The following is a 6,903-nucleotide window of genomic DNA, read 5'->3' as shown; positions in this document are numbered from 1 at the left end:
ATAAGTGACCTGGAAGATAAAATAGTGGAAATAACTACCACAGAACAGAATAAAGAAAAAAAGAATGAAAAGAATTGAAGACAGTCTCAGAGACATCTGGGACAACATTAAACACACCACCATTCGAATTATAGGGGTCCCAGAAGAAGAAGAGAAAAGGGACTCAGAAAATATTTGAAGGATTATAGTCGAAAACTTCCCTAATATGGGAAAGGAAATAGTCAATCAAGGCCAGGAAGCACAGAGAGTCCCATACAGGATAAATCCAAGGAGAAACACACCAAGACATATGTTAATCAAACTGTCAAAAATTAAATACGAAGAAAAAATATTAAAAGCAGCAAGGGAAAAACAACAAATAACATACAAGGGAATCCCCATAAGGTTAACAGCTGATCTTCCAGCAGAAACTCTGCAAGCCAGAAGGGAGTGGCAGGACATATTTAAAGTGATGAAGGAGGAAAAGCTACAACCAAGATTACTCTACCCAGCAAGGATCTCATTCAGATTTGATGGAGAAATTAAAACCTTTACAGACAAAGAAAAGCTAAGAGAATTCAGCACCACCAAACCAGCTTTACAACAAATGCTAAAGCAACTTCTCTAGGCAGGAAACAGAAGAGAAGGAAAAGACCTACAATAACAGACCACAAACAATTAAGAAAATGGTAATAGGAGCATACATATCGATAATTACCTTAAATGTAAATGGATTAAATGCTCCCCACAGAGAGTCCCATACAGGATAAATCCAAGGAGAAACACGCCAAGACACATATTAATCAAACTATCAAAAATTAAATACAAAGAAAACATATTAAAAGCAGCAAGGGAAAAACAACAAATAACATACAAGGGAATCCCCATAAGGTTAACAGCTGATCTTCCAGCAGAAACTCTGCAAGCCAGAAGGGAGTGGCAGGACATATTTAAAGTGATGAAGGAGGAAAAGCTACAACCAAGATTACTCTACCCAGCAAGGATCTCATTCAGATTTGATGGAGAAATTAAAACCTTTACAGACAAAGAAAAGCTAAGAGAATTCAGCACCACCAAACCAGCTTTACAACAAATGCTAAAGCAACTTCTCTAGGCAGGAAACAGAAGAGAAGGAAAAGACCTACAATAACAGACCCCAAACAATTAAGAAAATGGTAATAGGAGCATACATATCGATAATTACCTTAAATGTAAATGGATTAAATGCTCCCACCAAAGATACAGACTGGCTGAATGGATACAAAAGCATGACCTGTATATATGCTATCTACAAGAGACCCACTTCAGACCCAGGGACACATACAGACTGAAAGTGAGGGGATGGAAAAAGATATCCCATGCAAATGGAAATCAAAAGAAGGCTGGAGTGGCAATTCTCATATCAGACAAAATAGACTTTAAATAAAGACTATTACAAGAGACAAAGAAGGACACTACATAATGAGCAAGGGATCAATCCAGGAAGAAGATATAACAATTGTAAATACTTATGCACCCAACACAGGAGCACCTCAATACCTAAAGCAAATGTTAATGGCCATAAAAGGGGAAATCGACAGTAACACAATCATACTAGGGGACTTTAACACCCCACTTTCACCAATGGACAGGTCATCCAAAATGAAAATAAATAAGGACACACAAGCTTTAAATGACACATTAAACAAGATGGACTTAACTGGTATTTATAGGATATTCCATCCAAAAACAACAGAATACACTTTCTTCTCAAGTGCTCATGGAGCATTCTCCAGGATGGATCATATCTTGGCACACAAATGAAGCTTTGGTAAATTTATGGAAATTGAAATCGTGTCAAGTATCTTTTCCTACCACAATGCAATGAGACTAGATATCAATTACAGGAAAAAAAACAGAAAACATACAAACACATGGAGGCTAACCAATACGCTACTAAATAACCAAGAGATCACTGAATAAATCAGAGGAAATCAAAAACTACCTAGAGGCTTCCAGGGTGGTGCAGTGGTCGAGAGTCTGCCTGCCAATGCAGGGGACACGGGTTTGTGCCCAGGTCCGGGAAGATCCCACATGCCGCGGAGCGGCTGGGCCCGTGAGCCATGGCCACTGAGCCTGCGCGTCCGGAGCCTGTGCTCCACAACGGGAGAGGCCACAACAAGAGGCCCATGTAACGCAAACAAACAAACAAACAAACAAAAAACTACCTAGAAACAAATGACAATGAAAACACGAAGACCCAAAACCTATGGGAAAGCTGGTTCTTTGAGAAGATAAACAAAATTGATAAACCATTAGCCACACTCATCAAGAATAAAAGGGAGAAGACCCAAATCAATAGAATTAGAAATGAAAAAGGAGAAGTAACAACTGACACTGCAGAAATACAAAGCATCATGAGAGATTACTACAGGCAAGTATATGCCAATAAAATGGACAACCTGGAAGAATTGGACAAAGTCTTAGAAAAGCACAACCTTCCGAGACTGAACCAGGAAGGAACAGAAAACAAACAGACTAATCACAAGCATTGAAGTTGAAACTGTGATTTAAAATTTTCCAACAAACGAAAGCCCAGGACCAGATGGATTCACAGGCGATTTCTATCAAACACTTAGAGAAGAGCTAACACCTATCCTTCACAAACTTTTCCAAAATATAGCAGAGGGAGGAACACTCCCAAACTCATTCTGTGAGGCCACCATCACCCTGATACCAGACAATTATGTCACAAAAGAAAGAAAACTACAGGCCCATATCACTGATGAACATAGATGTGAAAGTCCTCAACAAAATACTAGCAAACAGAATCCAACAGCACATTAAAAGGATCATACACCATGATCAGGTGGGGTTTATCCCAGGAATGCAAGGATTCTTCAATATGGGCAAATCAATCAATGTGATACACCATATTAACAAATTGAAGGATAAAAACCATATGATCATCTCAATAAATGCAGAAAAAGCTTTCAACAAAATTCAACACCCATTTTTGATAAAAACTCTCCAGAAAGTAGGCAGAGAGGGAACTTTCCTCAACATAATAAAGGCCATATATGACAAACCCACAGCCAACATCATTCTCAATGGTGAAAAACTAAAGCGTTTCCACTAAGATCAGGAACAAGACAAGGCTGCCCACTCTCACCACTCTTATTCAACATAGTTTTGGAAGTTTTAGCCCCAGCAATCAGAGACAAAAAAGAAAGAAAAGGAATCCAAATCAGAAAAGAAGTAAAACTGTCACTGTTTGCACATGACATGATACTATACATGGAGAATCCTAAAGATGCTACCAGAAAACTACTATGAATGAATACTATGAAATACTATGAAATAAATACTTGCTCAAATACTATGAAAATCAATGAATTTGGTAAAGTTGCAGGATACAAAATTAATGCACAGACATCTCTTGCATTCCTATACACTAATGATGAAAAATCTGAAAGAGGAATTAAGGAAACACTCCCATTTACCACTGCAACAAAAACAATACAATACCTAGTAATAAACCTACATAAGGAGACAAAAGACCTGTATGCAGAAAGCTGTAAGACACTGATGGAAGAAATTAAAGATGATACAAACAGATGGAGAGATATACCATGTTCTTGGATTGGACGAATCAACATTGTGAAAATGACTATACTACCCAAAGCAATCTACAGATTCAGTGCAGTCCCTATGAAACTACCAATGGCAGTTTTCACAGAACTGGAACAAAAAATTTCACAATTTATATGGATACACGAAAGACCCCCAAATCCCAAAGCAATCCTGAGAACGAAAAACGGAGCTGGAGGAATCAGGCTCCCTGACTTCAGACTATACTACAAAGCTACAGTAATCAAGACAGTATGGTGCTGGCACAAAAACAGAAATATATATCAATGGAACAGGATAGAAAGAGATAAAGAGATAAACCTACACACATATGGTCACTTTATCTTTGATAAAGGAGGCAAGAATATACAGTGGAGAAAAGACAGCCTCTTCAATAAGTGGTGCTGGGAAAACTGGACAGGTACATGGAAAAGTATGAGATTAGAATACTCCCTAACAGCATACACAAAAATAAGCTCAAAATGGATTAAAGACCTAAATGTAAGGGCAGACACTATAAAACTCTTAGAGGAAAACATAGGCAGAACACTCTATGACATACATCACAGTAAGATCCTTTTTGACCCACCTCCTAGAGAAATGGAAATAAAAACAAAAATAAACAAATGGCACCTAATGAAACTTACAAGCTTTTGCACAGCAAAGGAAACCATAAACAAGACCAAAAGACAACCCTCAGAATGGGAGAAAATATTTGCAAACGAATCAATGGACAAAGGATTCATCTCCAAAATATACAAGCAGCTCAGTATCAAAAAACGAACAATCCAATCCAAAAATGGGCACAAGACCTAAACAGACATTTCTCCAAAGAAGATATACAGATTGCCAACAAACACATGAAAGGATGCTCAACATCACTAATCATGAGAGAAATGCAAATCAAAACTACAATGAGGTATCATCTCACACCAGTCAGAATGGCCATCATCAAAAAATCTAGAAACAATAAATGCTGGAGAGGGTGTGGAAAAAGGGAACCCTCTTGCACTGCTGGTGGGAATGTAAATCGATACAGCCACTGTGGAGAACAGTATGGAGGTTCCTTAAAAAACTACAAATAGAACTACCATACGATCCTGCAATCCCACTCCTGGGCATATACCCTGAGCAAACCATAATTCAAAAAGAGTCACGTAGTACCATGTTCACTGCAGCTCTATTTACAATACCCAGGACATGGAAGCAACCTAAGTGTCCATCGACAGATGACTGGATAAAGAAGATGTGGCACATATATACAATGGAATATTACTCAGCCATAAAAAGAAACGAAACTGAGTTATTTGTAGTGAGGTGGGTGGACCTAGAGTCTGTCATACAGAGTGAAGTAAGTCAGAAAGAGAAAAACAAATACCGTATGCTAACAGATATATGGAATCTAAAAAAAAAATGGTTCTGAAGAACCTAGGGGCAGTACAAGAATAAAGATGCAGACATAGAGAATGGACTTGAGGACACTGGGAGGGGGAAGAGTAAGCTAGGAAGAAGTTAGAGAGTGGTATTGACATATATACACTACCAAATGTAAAGTAGATAGCTAGTGGGAAGCGGCCGCATAGCACAGGGAGATCAGCTTGGTTCCTTGTGACTGCCTAGAGGGGTGGGTTAGGGAGGGTGGGAAGGAGATGCAAGAGGGAAGGGGATATTGGGATATATATATACATATAGCTGGTTCACTTTGTTATACAGCAGAAACTAACATAACAATGTAAAGCAATTTTACAATTTTGTAAAGCAATTTTATTATACTCCAATAAAAATGTTAAGAAAAAAAAGAAACTATTGCCTAATCTAATGTCTTACAGATTTACACCAATGTTTCCTCTAAGATCCATTCTGAGTTAATTTTTATATGTGGTATGAACTAAGGTTCCAATTTATTCTTTTGCATATGGATATCCTTTGTCTATCACCATTTGTTGATAAGGATACTCTTGACATCCTTGTTGAAAATCAGTTTACTTTTGATATATAGGTTTATTTCTAAGTGTTGTCATCTTAATAGTATTAAATCTTCCAATCCATGAACACAGGATGTCTCTCCATTGACTTAGGTCTTTAGTTTCTTTCAACAACGATTTGCAGTATACAAGTCTTATATTCATTGATTAAATTTGCTCATAAATATTTTTTTCTTTTTGTTATTTTAACTGGATTTTAAAATTTTTTTAGATTGTTTATTGCTAATGTATAGAAATACAACTGATATTTTTCTATGTTCCTAAAAAAAAAAAAAAGTCCTGGAGATGTAATGTGCAGCATGGTAATAATAATATTCTTGCCTATTTGAAAGTAGATCTTAAAAGTTCTCATCACAGAAATTTGCAACCATGTATGGTAACAGAATAACAAGATTTATTGTGATTTATATATATATACACACACATACATATGTACATATATGTGTGTTATATATATGTTGTACACCTGAAACTAATAACATTATATGTCAATTATACCTCAAAAAATATAAACATGAACATAGACTTCTTTCCTCTGTTGTTTACTGCTATATCCTCAGGGTTTAGATTAATCCTCAAACCATACATAGTGTGCTGTCGGTAAATGTTTGTTGAAGCAATGAATCTTTTGTGAGCTTTCAGCTTCTCCATGCCAGGAAAACCCTCGATAATATTTTGTAATAGACAAAATGTTTCTTTACAACACCGTCTTAGAAATACTTTAGCCAGGGGCTTTCCTGGTGGCGCAGTGGTTGCGCGTCCGCCTGCCGATGCAGGGGAACCGGGTTCGCGCCCCGGTCTGGGAGGATCCCACATGCCGCGGAGCGGCCGGGCCCGTGAGCCGTGGCCGCTGAGCCTGCGCGTCCGGAGCCTGTGCTCCGCAACGGGAGAGGCCACAACAGAGGGAGGCCCGCATACCACATAAAAAAAAAAAAAAAAAAAAAAAAATTGAATTATAGTTGATTTACAATGCCATGTTAATTACTGCTGTACAGCAAAGTGATTCAGTTGTACATAAATATACATTTTTAATATTCTTTTCCATTCTGGTTTGTCATAGGATACTGAATATAGTTCTCTGTGCTATACAGTAGAACCTTGTTGTTTATCCATTCTATATGTAAAAGCCGACATCTGCTAACCCCAACCTCCCACTCCATCCCTTCCCCAACCCCCTCCCCCTTGGTAACCACCAGTCTGTTCTCTGTGTCTGTAATTCTGTTTGTTTCACAGATAGGTTCATTTGTGTCACCTGCTAACCCCAACCTCCCACTCCATCCCTCCCCCAACCCCCTCCCCCGTGGTAACCACCAGTCTGTTCTCTGTGTCT

At 38.1% G+C, this 6,903-nt stretch overlaps 1 protein-coding gene across 1 annotated transcript in view; it reads left to right on the top strand.

Annotated features, from left to right (window-relative positions):
• Positions 1-6,903, top strand: part of PCYT1B (phosphate cytidylyltransferase 1B, choline) — a 122,802-nt gene that overhangs the window by 102,094 nt on the left and 13,805 nt on the right. The gene's annotated exons all lie outside the window — the stretch shown is intronic.

This window comes from Physeter macrocephalus, chromosome 21 (assembly GCF_002837175.3).
Source record: "Physeter macrocephalus isolate SW-GA chromosome 21, ASM283717v5, whole genome shotgun sequence".
NCBI lineage: Eukaryota > Metazoa > Chordata > Mammalia > Artiodactyla > Physeteridae > Physeter > Physeter macrocephalus.
The sequence above is the reverse complement of the archived record's forward strand: the minus strand, read 5'-3'. Positions and strand labels throughout refer to the sequence as shown.